Source organism: Anas platyrhynchos, chromosome Z (genome assembly GCF_047663525.1).
Source record: "Anas platyrhynchos isolate ZD024472 breed Pekin duck chromosome Z, IASCAAS_PekinDuck_T2T, whole genome shotgun sequence".
Taxonomy (NCBI): domain Eukaryota; kingdom Metazoa; phylum Chordata; class Aves; order Anseriformes; family Anatidae; genus Anas; species Anas platyrhynchos.
Window position 1 is genome coordinate 67,922,710 of NC_092621.1, and position 19,545 is coordinate 67,942,254.

At 38.3% G+C, this 19,545-nt stretch overlaps 1 long non-coding RNA gene across 1 annotated transcript in view; it reads right to left on the reverse strand.

The window, feature by feature from the left end:
- Positions 1–19,545, reverse strand: part of LOC110352787 (uncharacterized) — a 42,234-nt gene that overhangs the window by 8,460 nt on the left and 14,229 nt on the right. The window contains exon 3 of the long non-coding RNA XR_002402357.4: positions 3,833–3,904. This is a non-coding gene — a long non-coding RNA (uncharacterized lncRNA). The remainder of the gene's footprint in view (positions 1–3,832; positions 3,905–19,545) is intronic.

The following is a 19,545-nucleotide window of genomic DNA, read 5'->3' on the forward strand; positions in this document are numbered from 1 at the left end:
TTAGGGTACAGCAACTACAAGTTGGTTTTTGTGGTATGAAGTTTAGAAAACAAGCCTTGCATGTTTCTGGCTAGTTTTGGTCCATTCCAATATGTATTTAACAGTAAGAGATTATTACTAGTTGTGGAAAATCATTAGATGGTATTTCTTGCTTTTTCTGTTCATGATTATATTTTACAGATGTGGATTATTTAAGATTCATTCATAATTTCATTAAAATAAAATATTTTGTTAATGTAAATTAGATTAGTCTGCCAATAAGGAAAGACTGACCAAGGTGAAATCCAGTTTTGAATAAGAACACATGGCTTTCATTCTCTCCTTTGTTGAAAAATAAAACAACAAGAAACAAACAAGTAACCATATTCCATTCTTGCCAGGGAGTGTTCAATCTGCTACGAATGATCCTCTCCTCTTTATTAATGAATCCTGACAATTCCTTCAGACTCACAAACAAACTACTGCTTCATGTTCAACTAATAAGTCTGTCATTAAACTACCTCAGACCTGAAATTCTTTTGAACAACTTTTGCTAAATTTGGAAGATTATGAGAAAGTAGAAACAATGTAGAATGAAATAAAAACTGAGTGATTGCAATAATACCCATGTGAAATAGTTTCAGCTGTTTTCACAGGATCATAGTATCATCAAATCACAGAATGATTTGTGTTGGAAAGGATCTTCTAATTACAACACCCTTGCCATGGGTAGGGACACATTCCACTAGATCAGGTTGATCAAAGCTACACCCAGCCCAGCTTTGAACACTTCCAAGGAGGGAACATCCACAGTTTCCCTGGGCAACCTGTACCAGTGCCTCACCATCCTCAGAGTGAAGAATTTCTTTCTAAAAACTGTTACCCCTTCATGTCACTACACTCTCTGACAAAGAGTCTTTCCCCAGATTTCCTGTAGGCCCTTTTGGGCCTACTGGAAGGACACTATAAGGTCTCCTCTTCTCCAGGCTGAACAACCCCAGCTCCCTCAGACTGCCTTCACAGGAGAGGTGCTCCAGCCCCTAATTATCCTCATGGCCTTCACCTGGACTTGTTCTTACACATCCATGTCTTTATTATACAGGCTCCCAGAACTGAATGCAGTACTCAAGATGGGGTCTCAGAGAGCAGAGTAGAGAGGGAGAATTATCTCCGTTGACCTCCTGGCCATGCTTCTTTTGATGGAGCCCAGGATATGATTGGCTTTCTGGCTCCAAGTGTGCACACTGTTGGCTCATGCTGAGCTTCTCATCAACCAATCTCCCCAGGTCCTTCTCTGCAGAACTACTCTCAATCCATTCTTCACTGAGCCTGTATTTATACTTAGGATTCCCCTGACTCAGGTGCAAGACCTTGCACTTGTTTTTGTTGAACTTCGTAAGGGCTGCACCAGCCCACCTTACCAAACCTTCTGAGAGTGTGCTCCCAATGTCTGTGTCACCAACAAAGATGTTAAACAGCACTGGTCCAAATACTAGCTCCTGAGAAATGCCGTTTGTAACCGATCTCCTCTTGGGCATTCAGCCATTCATTGCAACTCTTCGATTGCAACCTTGCAACCAATTGCTTACACACTGAGTGGTGCATCTCTCAAATCCATATCTTTCTATTGTAGAGACAAATTTTCCTTATTTTCTGTGTGCCTCAGTAGAGTTTCCAGGAGGATCTGTTCCATCATATTCCTGGGCATATAGACTGACTGGCCTGTACTTCCAAAGACCTTCTTTTTTTTCCCCCTTTTTAGAAATGAGGGTTATGTTTCCCCTCTTCCAGGAAATGCCAACTTTTTCAGACTGCCATGATTTCTCAAATATGGTGGACAATGGCTTCACAACTTAATCTGCCAGTTCCCCAGGACCCTTGGGTGCATCTCATCAGGTTCCATGAATGTATTCATATTTAGGTTGCTTAAGATTGTCTCACACTTGTACACTGGGCAGTTCATCATTTTCCCAGTCCCTGCTTTCTGTAACCTGAGCTATGTGGCTAGAGTTCCTAGCAGAGAAAACTGAGGCAAAAAAATTATCAAGTACTTCAACCTTTTCCATATCCCAAGTACCCATGTCTGCTGTTTCATTCAGAAGAATGCCCACAATTACCCTAGTAATTGTGAGTCCCTCTTCCCTTCAAGGCTTTGTCTTGTGGTGCTCTAACAAGCAGATCCCTGAAGAGGCCAAAGTCTGTTCTCTCAAAATCCAAGGTAGTGAGGTTGCTGTGCTCCCTCCTTGCTGCTCCCAGGATCCTAAACTCTGCCATTTCATGGGCACTGCATCCAAAGATGCCCTTTGGCTTCATGTTCCTTACCAGTCCCTCTTTGTTGTTGAGAATGAGGTCCAGCATAACACCTGTCCTTGTTGTCTCCTCTATCACTTGGGGGAAGTTATCATTGGTGTATTCCAGGAACCTCCTGGATAGCCTGTGCCCTCCTGTGCTGTCTCTCTAACAGATATTGAAGTGGTGAAAGTCCCCCATGTGGATCAGAGGTTGAGAATGTGAGGCTGCTTCTATCTGTCTATAGAGGGGACTGTCTATCGTCACCCACTTGGTCTTTCTGATGAAGGGACCTGTAACAGACCCCCAGCTCTAACATCACCTACCCCTGCCCTTCCTTTAATTCTGACCCATAAACTCTCTCTCAGCTCTTCATCCATCTGCAAGCAGAGATATATGAACTCTAGCAGCTCACTGTCATAGAAGGTACGTGCCTCCTCCTCGTCCCCCTTGCCTATCCTTCCTGAAGAGCCTTTATCCTTCCATTCCAACACTCAAGCCATGGGAGCCATCCCACCATAATATCAATGAGGTCATAGCCCTGCAAGCATGTGTACACCTCTGTCTCCTTGTGTTCTTTCCCCATGCTACATGTGTTTGAGTTGGGCCCCTGATGAAACTGACTGACTAGCTGGAGCAGCTGGTATTCCTCTGTGCTGCTCTTCAGCTGCTCTCCTGCTGACCCGTGACACTTCTCTAGGCTCTGGGCATCTATCACTGACACTAGTATCAGAATGATGGGTGATAAAATAAAAATTATTTATCTCCTCCATAAAATACAGTAATTATTTTACTGTTGCAGAAGACCAAATAGGAAAGTATGAACATATTCATGACAAATCTTATTATTGAAGTTACAGTGAGAATAGTGATAACGTTACCAGCTTAAGTGGAACCTGAAACTGCAGAACCAAACAATTTTTTCATTGCTGGAGGATCAGTAGATATTGGTGTATGCAAGTGATGATAACAGTGTTTTTAAGCAGATATTAAAATTAATGAGAAAGGAAAAAATGAATGAAATTATTTATTTAAAATAAGCCTGTGCAGCATCTGCTGAATGAAATCTTGATGGTAAGTGCATACTAGATAGTTCCTGAAGGTAGGGATAGGGACAAGTCCAATCAGCTGGTGAATCTACAGTGGATTAATAACGGCTTGATCATTCTGCACATATTGAAGGAAAATAATGTCAACACTGTCTTGTTTACTGAACATGGTAGTGTAACAAATGACTAATTCCATCTGATTTATATTATCATATTAAGACTTCAGTGTTAATTCATGTGACTTCATTCCATATAAGGCATTAATTCTCTTTGTTAAAATGAAATACAATATTTATTCCATGTTTACGTCAATACTGTGTTCTATCTTGTGGAGCTGCACTGACATCAATAGGTTTCATAAAACTGAAAAACATCTGTATTGTACTGGGAGCAAAACTAGACATATTGTGACTAGTCATGTTAACATGTACATTTTATATTTACGTATAAAAGTACAGTAGTTATTATGATTAAGCATAATGGTACAATCCCCTATGTCCATGGAAATCACTGACCTCTTTGTTGGAGATGTCACTTGGGATTTCCGTTAGTGCCAGTTATGCAGATGGTTTTCATGAAATGGACATCTGTTGATTAAAAGTTGGACTAAAATTAAAAATGTGTTTTGCTTATGGTCGTTAATCACTACTTATCACCCTGCTTCACATTCTAACTAGCGATGAGCTCTCCAAACCATTGCTCTGTTGTCATGATAATGGTTGGATTTTATCCTCTCTTGAATATATACAAATAGTGGATGTGGATGCTTCTGGCTATTGACTTCACCGGTAACAGAAACTACTGACTTTTACTGACTTGCTATCACTATACTGATCGTAGAGACTAGTTCTGCTTTGTCACCATCTGTTACCATTTAACTTTTCTTCATTATGGCTAATAACATCAAAATGACCTGTGTGAAAATTGTTTTCGTAGATTATTTTTTGCTTTTGCACAATATTTCCCAATTTTACAGTAGACCACAAAGTACTTATCTATGTAATACTCAGTTCCAGAGTGATCTGCATATGAGGAAGAAGGAAGATTTAATGGAAATACTGGGAAAACATTTGCGGAAAACATTCAGCTGCAGTTCTGGAAATGAAAAAGTTGAAAAAAAAAAATCCTAAAACTAATGTAAGTAGAGCTTCTAATATATGTATTCTGAGAGGAAAAAAATAAAGAAGACTCCTAGAGGAAAAAATAATTTGTTATAGGATGTTTTTTTTTAGTGGAAAAACGAAGTTTTTCTCAAGTCTAGAAATTCTGGGACTTCATTTTTTCCATCTATGACTTTTTTAAAATCATAAATTTTGTAACCTGTTGCCCAATAATTCCTGTGAAACGCCTGTTTCCTATTCTGTCATTCAATTTTTCATTCATCTTCAGGCATCATTTTTGGTATAGTTTGCTGGTCTTTGAAGAGGTTACATTAGAGGCCTGAAATAATTTATTGGTTGTAAGGTTGGTATTCCTCCAACAACATACCATTTCTTGGTTTACACGATCAGTAGATTAAAAAAATTTAAAAAGCCAACAGAGTGGCAACCTTTTAAAAGGATGAAAAGGATGAATTGTTTGTTTGGTTGGTTGGTTGGTTGATTTTATATCTTTTTGGACAAGAATAGACAGACATCATAAGATTTCATTTCCCAACATATCATTTGCTTTTCTGAGAGAAGGTCATTGAAGAGATGCATGAGATCTCTGTTCTTGAATTTACAGGAAATTTTAACCGGACTTTTAATTTCAGGTCTGATCAGGTTGTTGGTTTTGGTTTGTCTGAATATGTATTTACTTATTTATTTCCCATTACTGAATGCTACTTTTCATGCATTTGCAGTAAAAGCATCAGATACAGGATTTAGCCTAGATGGCTTCTTCATTGTAAAATGCAGGCTTTTGAGTAATGAGAGGAGAGAGAATGTGATTTTGAAAGTAGTTACCTTCACTACTTTATTTTAATTATTTTTATTTTATTTTATTTTTTTCTTTTTCTTCCCTAGCTGAAAGGAGCAACCCCCCCTTGGTTGGCAGACCGAGAGATGATATCATAGCACTTTTTTCAGGTTCCATATAAAGCAGGCCACTGAACTGGAAAGTCTTGGAGACTCAGAAGCTTGATCCCAACTCTGGCTTTTACGTGCAGTCTGGAGCATTAATGGGCGTGTTCTAGTGCCTGCTTTGTTAATGAGGTGTGTCCTGAGATGCATACACAGAAATATTGCTCATGGAATATTGAGCATAAGTTCTGACGATTTATTATACATGTAGCAGTGATTGACATTAAAAATGAACGAAAACGTAAGAAGAAATTAAGAATATTATACTTATTAATTTTAAGTAAACAGTTGAAAGGTACTGATAATTTTTGGAACAGTGCTGAGTAAGAGTGATGATTACTCCGCACTAAGATTAGCCCCTGGAGGCAGACACCGTTTTTGAATTACAGTCCTCCCTCCTTGTCTATGGAAGTTCATAATTTACTGCTCTCCCATTCTATTAGTGAATCAGAGACTTTCCTTCTCCAGGCTATTTGGCATGCTGTGGGTTGAGAACAAGCATACAGTTACCACCTGCTCTGTTCTACCTCTTTTGGCTTCAAAGTCCCTAGAAGAAAATGGAATAAAAAAAAAACATGTTTTCATCTATGTTACTTTTATCTGAAGGCTAGTTTATCTAGAAGACAGATATAAGGCACATACCAAGTCACAATATGATTTTTTATTAGTTTTGGGCTATTGACATTTTTCATCACATCTATTTTCTGAAAAATTGGGTAAATCGGTGAGTGATATGGGTAACATGAATGAAAGAGATCCTGGTCTGATCATCTCTGTGATTGCGGGACCAGAACTGGTACAATAACTGATACTAATCCACTTCAGAATAATTTACAAAACAGTCATCTGTTGTATCTTCCAGTTATCACATCTTCTGTTTTGCTCTAAATAATAATAATAATAATAATAATAATAAAAATAATAATAATAATAATAATAATAAAGCAACTTTTTCTGAATATGAAAGAGCTAGTTCACATAAACAAATTTCCTAATTCTTGTCTTCTTGCCTTTTTTTTTTTTGTTTGTTTCTTTTCTTAACTGGTGTTGTTATCAATAATGTAATCTGAGCAACAAATATTCAAGGTGCTCTAATTACAGTGTTAAGAAACATTTTGTATCATCTGGATCAATTTCCATAAATAACATTTCTGTATTCCAGAAATTTTCCCTGCAAGTACCACAAGCTCACAAACTCCTTTTTAGCAGTCTAAAAATAATTCTTTTGCTCAAAAACAAAAGCAACAACAACAAAGCAAGCAAGCAACAACAAAAAAAAATGAATAACAACAAACAGAAGCCACCAAAACCTTATGTTATAGGATGAGAAAATGGAAAATCGTGGGCATTTCAAATACCTTAGGTCCCTCTGACAGCAACAGTAAAGGATTTGAAATGTTATAATGAACAGAGAAAGCATCATTCATAGAGGCAGTTAAATTTAGCAATTGCATGCTAAACTGATCATCTGCCTCATAATCACTCCAAAAAATATGTAATTATTGCTCCGCTCTCTGTTCTTAATTTAGATTTTTATTTTATTTATTTATTTATTTTCCTGCAGAAACCGCTGGACTTTCAAAACTGGGAGTGATAGAATGCTGAAGTTTGGCTTCATTGATCACAGCCTATATTCATTTTGCAAAATAAGCGTAATTTTGAAAGGCATTATTTCAATGAAGTAAAAAGACATAATTCACATCTCTTGGCATACCACGAACACTATTTAAAGCTTAATAGTCAAGTACATTCAAAAGCAGGAAGGCCAAGTATCTCTTTTTTCCCCTGATTAGACTTTGAAGTGCTAAGTGAAAAGCTTGCAACAGCTCATGCAAAACATCACAAAAAGGACTTTTAATATACCTGAAACACTGATCATCTTCAAGGGTAAGTGGTGTTGGCAGCTGTTTCTTTCACTGAAAGCTATGAGCTTGGGGGTTGAAAATATAGGTCAAGAATTCAACAAAATTCAGAATCTGTGATAAACATAAAATGTCAAGGAGAGGGGGAGGATTTTTGTTTTGGAACCTTGAACTCAGGAGAACTCTGATTCAGCATCATCATTACTCAATCTATTCCTCATGTGGGAAAATATTTATTCTGATGATGTTCTCTCAAAAGTGTTTACTGCACAGGAAATAACACTTGACAGAAAAGTATTTCTTTTTGTTTTCTTCATTCAACCATTCTCATTTGTTGGCTTTTCAGCACACAAAGATTTCAATATATGTGTCAATTTAAACATACTAAAGAAAACTGATTTTTTTTTTTTTCATACCATTAGCAACTTTGATAAGTATAAAAAAATAAATTGCATGGAAAAAAAAATTGTTCTAAATTTTTCACATTTAATAGTTATATCACATTGGGCTGAGAAGTGTCTTTGTTGTATTTTAATGAAAAACATCTATTTGATTATCTTTAAATCAAAGTTTTATATTAATTGAGAATTTTCTTAAAGTTTTCATGCATGATAAGGAAGGAATTCAATTTTTTTTTCTTTCATAAAAGAAGTCTGTATTAAGAATACCAATGAGAAAGTGTTGATTTGTCCTTGTCCTCTACAGGGCATTAAGCTTTTTTTTTTTAATCACTGGCTGAATCATAAAGGAAACTTGGCTTGCATGTTACATGAAACAGGTTTCTGGGAAGTAAAGAGCTCTGTGAAAATTAAACCTGCTATAGATGTATTGGCACTGAAAAAAAAAGTGAAAGGAACATGCAAACAACTTTATTCGTTAGTAAATGTTAAAATAATATTTCTTTATTCTCTGGACGTAGTGCTGAGTATAGGATAGGCGGAGTTTTACTTTTAACAAATACCATAACAACTGCAGTAGCTGCATGTGTTAAGTTACTAATACTTTTCATCACTTTATCAGTGTGTGTGTCCTTTTCACTGCCTTTCAGTACTGCCAGATACTTTTAGGACAAGAAAAGATGCTGAAAATAAAATAAAATATAACTTTATTTATTTTTCCCAGATTAGACTTCTCAATGCTAAGAGAAATTAACATCTTTGAAACAGATCTTCATGGATCCTAATCAAAATTTATTCTAATCAATCTTAAATCACTGTATTGACAGGGTAAATCAGCCTCTCCCAGGAGAAGAACAATCACACCATTTAAATTATTATTAACTTACGTGTGAGACCTGACCAAGCACAGGCTTGGAAATATTACATGTTCTGTGAGATCATGAGGAGTGGCGTTATGTAGTCTCCTTCCAGCTAACAGACTTAAAAAAGGAGTTTTGTTCAAATAGGAATCCAAGATTAAATTGTACAGTTCTATCCTGTATCACAAAGTACTAACATACTTAACACCAAATGATGCCCTTAGCAAGACAGAAAGGCTGAACCAAGAACCATCTGGCTTTAATCAGACCTGTAGCTGCTCATGGTAAGGGTTATAATGTAAGGAATATTCATTATCCTGCAACTGGTAACAAATAAATAAATAAATAAATTCTGATTTATAAGGTTCTCAGTCTGAATTGCATACAAATTTGGCATGGCATTTCAAAGCATACACAAGTTTGAAAATAATGTATTACCATCATCAGACACCTATTCAGAAAGGAGAAGAAAACAACAATAACAACAAAAAAAGCCTACTCTAAATCTGGCAAACCAAATTTATAATCCTCTTAACATTCCTGCAATTAATTCAGGTGTCAGGTTACCAATCTTGAAAATTTAATTTTAAAAGTCAGGCAGATATGTAAGTAGAGTTTTAGAAAACATTTTCCGAAGTATTTCAGCATTTTAATTAACCTCAAAGTCTAAATTTTTCAATGAAAATAACATTGTATGTTCCTTCATAACATACAAGCTGTTTATACCTATGGTTTAATCAAAATCTTGTGGGTTGTGTGTCATAAAGTTTGTATGGCTGCATTTAAAAATGTAGAAACAAAAAGAATAATCACAAGACCCAAGCATGGGGCTTTAACTTCCAGTGGATTTTCTGGAGTAGTCACACTATTCCAGGACATTACATTCAAAATTCCTTATAAAAGTTAAAGAAAAAAAAATAAAAGTTTATGTTTCAGTTCTATTTTATTTTACTTTTGTCAGATATATTTGCTGAAAATAAATAAAAATTTGTAATGACAAGTCACTTGACACACACACACAAAAGAGCTTCAAGAACATAGACAACATGCATGCCTCAGTATGAATCAGAAAAAGAAGTTGGTTTGGATCTAGGTTCAGCAAAGATTCTGAGAAAGAAATGTGCCTTGTCTTAATTCTTTAATCAAGAACTACTTTTGTCAGATTTTAATCCATTATTTGTATGTTGTGAATGTTGTACTAGTCTGATGTTTTGTTTGTTTTGTTTTGTTTTTGTTTTGCCTTGTAGTAATTTATAGACATTGAACTTTTCAGCCAAGTAGCAGAACGTAACTTAGGCCTGTTGCTTGGTAGTGATCATTGTCATTTACAAAATCAAATATGAATGAAGCATGACAGGAAGGAAGTAAACCCCCAACCAATTACCTATAACACAAGAATTTTCTGATATTCAATTCCCTCCTTCTTAGCCTTACCATCTGCTTCATTTATTAATTATATTTACAAGATTGAGTCTGCTGGCAAAATTTACAGCAAAACTAAGACATTGGTAACATTTTTGGAAATGAACATAAGTGTAACAGGTGGGGAAAAAAACAGATGAGCAAAACATAGAAAAGATTTATATTTTCAATCTGCACAGGGATGGAACATTATGCTCTGTAGGGAACTGACAGAGAAGCAAGACCTGTCTAATTCCCAATCATGTCTTTACTGGCTTCTTAGATGTACATCTCTCATTGTCTGTCTACTTCTCGAGTATGTCAGGTTATTTCAAAGGAACACATATTTTCAATGATCCTTCTTAAGCTAATGTAAGTCTCCCATCAATTTCCATGGTGAAACTTGGGGCTGGGTTGTGGTGGTGAAAATTAATGAAATAATGAGCAGACATTAAGATTTTACATATAAGTGGGCTAGCACATTTACAGCATTTATTTATTTATTTATTTATTTTTATAGCATAGAGACAGATGAAGTAGGAGCAGAAAATACAAAAAGCACATCTGTGAAGGCTCTGTTTAAAAACTGAGTTTGTCTGCCAGTTATTATTATCATTAGTTTTTTACTTATAATAATAATTTAAGAAAAAAGGTCCTTAGACTGTTTTAAAAATGTTTTAGAAGATTGTTTTTTGTTTTGGGAAAATGAGAATTGTTTGGTAACTCTGGGCAAAGTTTTCACCACTAGACTGACTGTTCAGCTCATCACTTTAACAGGCCTTTTCCTTCTACCATTTCTTGGTGAATACACTAAGAAACAAGAGAAAAAAATGTTGCTGTATGAGGTGGTTATTGTCATCCTTTTGGGCTGCAAAAGTAAGAAGATTACATCTAATTCATGAAAACTCATCTACTTCATCATATTTTTCACATCTAGTAAAAAGGTAAAAGCAGAGATGAGCTTTTCATTAAACAAAATACAATGAATTGAGTGAGTCTCATTTGCTACTTTGGAAGAATTTCATGAAATGTTGACAATGGAAAGATATAGAATTTAGAGTTTGGCCAAGTAATAAGTAAAATTCACTTTATTATTTCTTTATTATTTACACTGATGTTAAACTGATAGTAGGAAAGAAAATGTTCAAGAAAGATTCTTAGCCATGGTTGAGTGTTAAAAGGATGTCCAGAGGCAGGCAGTTATATCCCCCCTGTTCTGGTATTCTCTTTTTGAGTAAAAGAAGAAATATAAAAGAAAAAAGGGTATTTTCTTTTTGAGAATGTGTGTGTCCCAAGCATTGAAAACAGAAACTATGTGATTATTATAGCTATGGATATGTGATGGTGTTTACATACAGACTGCTATGCACTGCCTGTTTAGCACCACAAATAAGCTTTGTGATGTGTGAGCCAGGACCGAAGTCTACTACAACTACTGCAAATCTTTCCAGTGATGCCAGAAACATTTCAGAGGCTGCAAGAAGCACAGGATGTAGGTTTTTCCCTTCATTAAAAATTAAAATATCTATATCCTGTACAAAATGTTTGAGGTTGTTTTTAATATCTCATAAAATTCTTTTGATGATAAGACATAATTCAATGCATTTTACCTGTTGGTATTTCACCATTTGACTCTTCAAGTTGTATATAGTATGAACTGATCAGATTCTATTCATGTGTTTAGAAGAGGAAGACAGAAAGGTAGATCTTCATATTTGCTGTATGAAGAGTGGTGAGTCAGGATAGAGAGAACCAGAGAATAAAAAATGTGTTTCCAGACAATTCATAGGCAACATTGGTGGGACACTATAGATTTAACACCCTTAAGTTGGAATTTATTTGAATCAAAGCAGATGTAGCATTGTTTTTCTTCACTAAGTTCTGCATAATTTACTAGAATATGATGTATACATATTATTTATTTATTTGTTTGTTTGTTTGTTTTTCTGTGTGACAAAGCCAAATGTTTTGCAGATGTTAAGACTGATGCTACTCTGGAGCAGTGAGAAACAGTATTCATATGAAGAAGCTGAAGAAAATATAAAAAAAAATAAATAATTATGCCCATGTTCTCTTAACCTTAAAATGAATCAATATGAAAGCCTTTGATGAGGAGAAGGATTTCTCTTATAAGAAATAAATATTTCATTACATTATTTTCCTCTGGAAATGATCAATTATGAGAAACTATGGAAGAAAGGGTAAAGTAGTTTTGTCTTCCTTAATTTTATTTATTTATTTATTTATTTTTTTCCCTGTAAAATTTGTGCAAAATCTAAAAATCTAAAGCCACCACACAGATTTGTTCCTGTCAGCTGTAACCGGCTTTCAAAATAGTTTGACCTGCTTTATCTCACTTAATATGAAGGAGATGGAAAATATTCTTCCCCTTTCAGTTCTTCCCCTTTCTTTCCCCTTCCTTCCTGGAAGAACAACCTCACATCACAGTGAGGAACTTCAGTTTTGGGCGGGCAAAATGGACAGAAGCCAGTATTGAAGGGCAGGATTATTCAGGAGATACTGACTTCAAATGTATCTAACCACCAAGTAGAAATGAGAGGAGAGGAGAGGAGAGGAGAGGAGAGGAGAGGAGAGGAGAGGAGAGGAGAGGAGAGGAGAGGAGAGGAGAGGAGAGGAGAGGAGAGGAGAGGAGAGGAGAGGAGAGGAGAGGAGAGGAGAGGAGAGGAGAGGAGAGGAGAGGAGAGGAGAGGAGAGGAGAGGAGAGGAGAGGAGAGGAGAGGAGAGGAGAGGAGAGGAGAGGAGAGGAGAGGAGAGGAGAGGAGAGGAGAGGAGAGGAGAGGAGAGGAGAGGAGAGGAGAGGAGAGGAGAGGAGACTTTAAACCTAAGGAGTAAGTTGTCAGAAACCCCTAATTAAAGTTTCCACTGCTTTTTATTTTTGACATTTTTATATGGAGCTCTTTCTTGTACATGGAAACAATTTGTCAAGTTTGTACTTTGTAAGCCCATGTTCATGTAAATTTCACGTGGCTCTGAGAAAAGGTACTAGCTGCATAACGTTCACTTGAAATAAGAATCTGAGAAGCTGGGATAGAAGTGTATGGCAATATTTCACAACTACGTGAAACTGCATCTTTTTGGAGATTTTGTTGTTGTTTGTTTGTGACAACAAAGCTAACACTTCAAATTTATCTAAACTTTCAAGCAATCATGTGTCTGGAACTCAGCTAGAACTTATGGCTTTGAGGTGCTTACAAACAAAAAGAATTCTCTTTTGTAATTTAGATACAATGAAACATTGTAATATGATTTTCTTAATCACTGTGAACAGAAGAAATGATGGTGGGATTTCAGTTATTTGGAGGGAAACAAAAACAAAAACAACCAGCTAGATGAACTGGAGAGTAAACTTTCATTCTTATAAATTTAAGAATAAGCTCTTATTTTCTGTTAAATATCTACCTGAATAACCTGTATAATCTCTTCTTGGTAAGAATCTAAATCTCTCTTTCTCATTTATTTATTTATTTATTTATTTATTTATTTATTTATTTATTTATTTATTTATTTATTTATTTTTAATCTAATGTACACTTGGGAGTATTTATGGTATCAGCATGCTTCCTGCAGTGAAGATTAAACTGATATTAAAGACCAACAACAACCCAGAAAGGTTGAACTGAAGAAAAAAAAAATCATATAACATCATACAATAAAAAATCATATAATAAAGTTCATGCAGTGGCTTATGATTAAAAATGGAGCAGTAAAACAGCAGTACATTCATTACATAATATTGTTTTAATTTATTTTTTAACATTTATTTTATTTAACAATTATTTAACAGTATTTTAACATTGTTTTAATTTATTTGTTTATTATTTATGTTAATTTATTTACATGTTCCTAGAATTTTATACCAAACTAAGACCAACTAAGGCTAAATATTTTTAAAGAAAAAACAGCAAAACCACATCTACAAACTACTGAACCATAATATAATATTGATACAGATTCTATCTCAACAGAGAGGGTTATTTTTATCTTAAGAATTAATATCACAGAATCACAGAATTTCTAGGTTGGAAGAGACCTCAAGATCATCGAGTCCAACCTCTGACCTAACGCTAACAGTTCCCACTAAACCATATCCCTAAGCTCTACATCTAAACGTCTTTTAAAGACTTCCAGGGATGGTGACTCCACCACTTCCCTGGGCAGCCTGTTCCAATGTCTAACTACCCTTTTGGTAAAGAAGTTCTTCCTAACATCCAGCCTAAAACTCCCCTGGTGCAACTTAAACCCATTCTCCCTCGTCCTGTCACCTGGCACGTGGGAGAATAGACCAACCCCCACCTTGCTACAGCCTCCTTTAATGTACTCATAAAGAGCAATAAGGTCGCCCCTGAGCCTCCTTTTCTCCAGGCTGAACACGCCCAGCTCCCTCAGCCGCTCCTTGTAGGACTTGTTCTCCAGGCCCCTCACCAGCTTCGTTGCCCTTCTCTGGACCCGCTCAAGCACCTCGATGTCCTTCTTGTAGCGAGGGGCCCAAAACTGAACACAGTACTCGAGGTGCGGCCTCACCAGAGCCGAGTACAGGGCGACGATCACCTCTCTAGCCCTGCTGGCCACACTGCTTCTGATACAAGCCAGGATGCTGTTGGCCTTCTTGGCCACCTGAGCACACTGCTGGCTCATATTCAGCCGACTGTCCACCATCACTCCCAGGTCCTTCTCTGCCTGGCAGCTCTCCAACCACTCCTCTCCCAGCCTGTAGCTCTGCTTGGGGTTATTGCGCCCCAGGTGCAGGACCTGACACTTGGTCTTGTTAAACTTCATGCAGTTGACCTCAGCCCATCGGTGCAGCCTATCCAGATCCTCCTGCAGAGCTTTCCTACCCTCGAGCAGATCGACACACGCACCTAGCTTGGTGTCATCTGCAAACTTACTGAGGGTGCACTCAATGCCCTTGTCCAGATCATCGATAAAGTTATTCAAGAGGACCGGCCCCAGCACCGAGCCCTGGGGAATGCCACTAGTGACTGGCCTCCAACTGGACTTGACTCCATTTACCATGACTCTTTGGGCTCGGCTATCCTGCCAGTTTCTAATCCAACAAAGCGTGCGCCAGTCCAAGCCAAGAGCAGCCAGTTTCTTGAGGAGAATGCTGTGGGAGACGGTGTCAAAAGCCTTGCTGAAGTCAAGGTAGCCCACATCCACAGCCTTTCCCTCATCCACCCAGCGCGTCACTTTGTCATAGAAGGAGATCAGGTTCGTCAAGCAGGATCTGCCTTCCATAAACCCATGCTGAGTGGGCCTGATTGCCTGCTTGCCCTGCAAGTGCCGCATGATGACTCTCAAGAGGATCTGCTCCATGAGCTTCCCTGGTACTGAGGTCAAACTGACAGGCCTGTAGTTTCCCGGGTCTGCCCTCTGGCCCTTCTTGTAGATGGGCGTCACGTTTGCTAGCCACCAGTCAACTGGGACCTCCCCCGCAGAAACTGAAAACGCTTTATCCCTTCATTTTTTAATCTTTATCTCTTTGGGTAGTACACACTTCACATTACAAGCATACAGCAATGCTTGATTGAGACCAGTGACACGGAATATAAGTAGCTCCAAAATCAGTATTTTATCTCCATTGACCATAAGAGGATTTAAAATTGAGTCAGTTGAGAGAAATATATTTTTTTTCATTAGTACCATACTCTGTCAACCTGGGAAGTCCCCAACCCTGTTCTCTTCTCATGCTCAGATATGTATTGCTTTCTGGCTGTGTTTGATCCCAGCAAACTCTTTGCTTTAATCTCTTCAATATTATTGTTGTTCCTGTTCTTGCTTTCAAAATCAGAATCTATGTTTTACAGTGTAATTCAGAATTACTTTACTGTTTGCCATTCAGTGCATGCACAAAAACTTTCTCTAACAAAACTTTCTGTGCAAAACATACTTTACACTGCAGCTGGGGAGCATGGCCTCACCTGTAGTCTCTAACAGAAATCCCCAGGTCGATTTCTGGGGTTTTGGAGCTGGTGGGTCTTTCTAGGACTAGAAACCAACTACACCTCAACTGAAAAGGAGATACTAACAGCATATGAGGGGGTTCAATCTGCCTCAGGATTTGTTGGTACAGAAGCACAGCTCCTCTTGGCCCCACAGCTACCTGTCTTACATTCTATGTTCAAAGTGAAAATCCCTTACGCTACACGCCAAGCAACCAACACTATGTGGAGTGAGTGGGTTGCATTAATTACGCAGCAGGCTTGAATAGAGATACCCAACTGTTCAGGAAACCTGGAAAAGATCATGGACTGGATGGAAGGCAGAGATTTCAGAGTACCAAGAGAAGAAGTAGCTCGTGCCAAAGAGGCACCACCATATAATGAGTTGCAAGAAGACAGAAAGCTGTCCTGTCATGTGGTAGGGAGCCATGGAAGTGGAAAGCTGTTGAGTCCCACACAATGAGTAGCAAAGGCCATGGAAGGGGAAGATGAGTCAAATCAATATGCAGAAGCTAAAGGCATCTGACTGGCCTTAAAAACAGCCAAAAGAGAAAAATGGTCAGTGCTGTATCTCTACACTGACTCATTCATGGATGGTGGCAATGCTCTGTGGGGGTGGCTGCAGCAGTGGAAACAGAGCAACTGGCAGCACAGAGGTAAACCTATCTGGGCTGCTACCCTGTGGCAATATATTGATGCCCACGTAGAAAACCTGAATGTAAAGGTACCTTATGTAAATGTCCACATGCCCAAGAGTCATGCCACTGAAGAACATCAGAATAACAAAGAGGTGGATTGTGATTTGAAAATCGAAGTGGATCAGGTGGACCTGGACTGGGGATGCAAGGGTGACCTATTTGTAGCTTGATGGGCCCGTGAAATATCAGGACATCTGGGGAGGGATACAACATACAGATGGACTTGTGATCAAGGGGTAGACATGACCTCTGAGGACATTACATAGGTCACCCATGAGTGTAAAACCTGTGCTGTGATCAAGCGAACTGTGAGGGTAGTCTCCCTGCAATGGGGACGGTGCCTTGGATTTCCATACAGTGAGGCCTGGTAGATTGACTATGTAGGACCACTCCCACAAACCCACCAAGGCAAATGGTACATACTCACCATGGTAGACACAGCTATTGGGTGTCTGGAAATATAACCAGGAAACCATGCTACTGCCTGAAACACTATCTTGGGCCTGGAAAGGCAGGTGCTGTGGGATCATGGTACACCAGAGAGAATTGAGTCTGACAATGGGAATCACTTTGGAAACAATCCTGTCACTTCCTGGGCCAAGAGGCATGGCATGGAGTGGGTGTATCACACCCCCAATCACCCACAAGCCTCTGGAAAGGTTGAGAGGCACAATGGACTGTTAAAGACTACATTATGAGCGTTGGATGCTGGGATAGGGAAACACTGGGATATAAATCTACCAGAAGCCACTCGGCTAGTTAACACCAGAGGGTCTAGCAGCCATCTTGGTCCTGCTGAAACAAAACCCCTACACACTGTGGGAGGAGCTAAAGTCCCCATAGTGTATGTAAGGAAGTGGATGGGGAAAGTGATATGGGTTGCTCCAGCTTTGGGAAAAGGCATTCTTGGTCTTTGCCCAAGGATGAGGGTACACCTGGTGGGTCATGCAAAAGGATAGGGGTATCAGGTGCGTGCCTCAAGAAGATTTAACCTTGGGAGAAAAGTAATCGGTAATTTAAGTTCTGCGTTGTAAGAAGACACTGCAGAACCAATGAAAGGTCAACTTTGCAAGGAGCTGGGCAAGTACAGGGATGACTTGAGCTAAACTGGTGTTGGCATCAAGAAAACCAACTCCGCTTGCTCTGAGTGAACACTTTGGCAGATGAAGCTTAAATCATCAACAGTTCTAGTGAACTTTTTGGGAGAGGCCTATAGATTGAAAATAAGTACACATCTATAAATCTTTTAATGAACAAGGAACAGTGGTGATGAGAATACCTACATACTAAAGTATACTCAAGTATGTGGGACCTGAGTGTGGCACAAATATATAGCGGGTGGAGATTGTGCTAGGTCTGGCTGGGATGGAGTTAACTTTCCTTGCAGTAGCCCATGCAGTGCTGTGCTCTACACTCATAGCTGGAACAGTATTGGTATCTCACCAGTGTTGTGTCTGCTGCTGAACAATACTGGCACCACATCAGGATTCTATATCACACCTTTCCCCCACCCCCTTCCCCATGCCCCCCACTGAGCCAACAGGAGGGGACATCACCAGAGCAGCTGACCTAAACTGATCAAAGGGATATTCCATAGCATATGATGTCACACTCAGCAATAAAAAGTGTGAAAGGGAAAGGAGAGAGAGGGCTCTCATTATGAAAACAGCTGTCCTCCCAAACAACTGTTGCATGTATTGAGGCCCTGCTATCCAGGATGTGGCTGAAGATGACTCGCTGATGGGATCAGCTGCCCAGCAAGGTAAAAAACACTACATCATCACAGTTTCACATTTGACTGAGAACTAAAGGCAAATTGAGAAATAAATTTTGTTTTTCTTTCTGGATCAATAGATTGCAGTTCTTTTGTGTTTGACATGTAATATCTCCTTAGAATCTCCCTTATCCGACACCTCATCTATCACAGCCTGATTGACTGACATTTCCGATCCACTTCCAGGTTAGACACTCAAGTGATCTAAATCTTTTGCAACAGACTACATAATCTTATTCTTTTTAAAAGATATGAATCAACATTCATATTTGTCCACTTATATAATGCATACAGTACTTGTATGGAAAAAGTACTTGTATGCTTGTATGGAAAAAGAGACATCTGTTGAAACTAAATGACACAGTTCATAAAATGAATGACCTATTAGGTTAGTTAGATGCAGTGACTTTCAGGCATTAATAATCATTTCTCATACTTCAGCTTGTGACAACTGCAACTGAAGGTTTCAAGCCTCAGAGCTTTCTCACAGAGATTGTGCCCTAATCAAGGCTGAGCTGTCAGGCTGATGGACAGGAATTGTATTCTTTTCAGATGAAAAAATAAAGAAAAACCTAAGTCCCTCTACTCACTCTCTTGCTCTTTTATCTAGTCTTTCATTGTGCTTTTGTGAAGCTCTGTTGTTAGTAGAATAGTTTGTATAAATGGCAGAACATTAATACTAGAGGGCCCAAAAACTGACACCAAGAAAAGTAATCTTGTAATTATTTTTCTTTTTTTAATAAAAAAAACAAAAACAAACAAACAAAAAAAAAAAACAGAGAGAACAATATCAGTAATGTGTTGCCACCAAAGTGATATAAAAGTGACAAGGGCTATTGCTTATGTATTTGCATAGCTTGTTGTGAACAAAAAAGTGTTTATTATGGAGCACTTAGTATTCAACAGTGTTCTAAAAAAGCATACTATTCTCATATGGTTTAAGTTTTCTTTCATTTTGCCTCATTGCCAAGGAGATCTTCTCTGGGGCATGTGCATTCTGCAGCAGAGCAGGGGATCATGGCATGCAGGGGTTTCCCTATACCAAGGCCCCTCCCAGGAGCCGAAGGAGCCACCAGGACCTGTCAGCCCTCTTGAGGGCAGCTGATGATGTTTGGGCAGAACCAGAAGCATACCCCCTTTCTTGTAACAAGGCAGACCCTGGGAAGTGCATGTGGCCTGGAGTGCGACAAAGTTCAGAACCCACCACAGCTG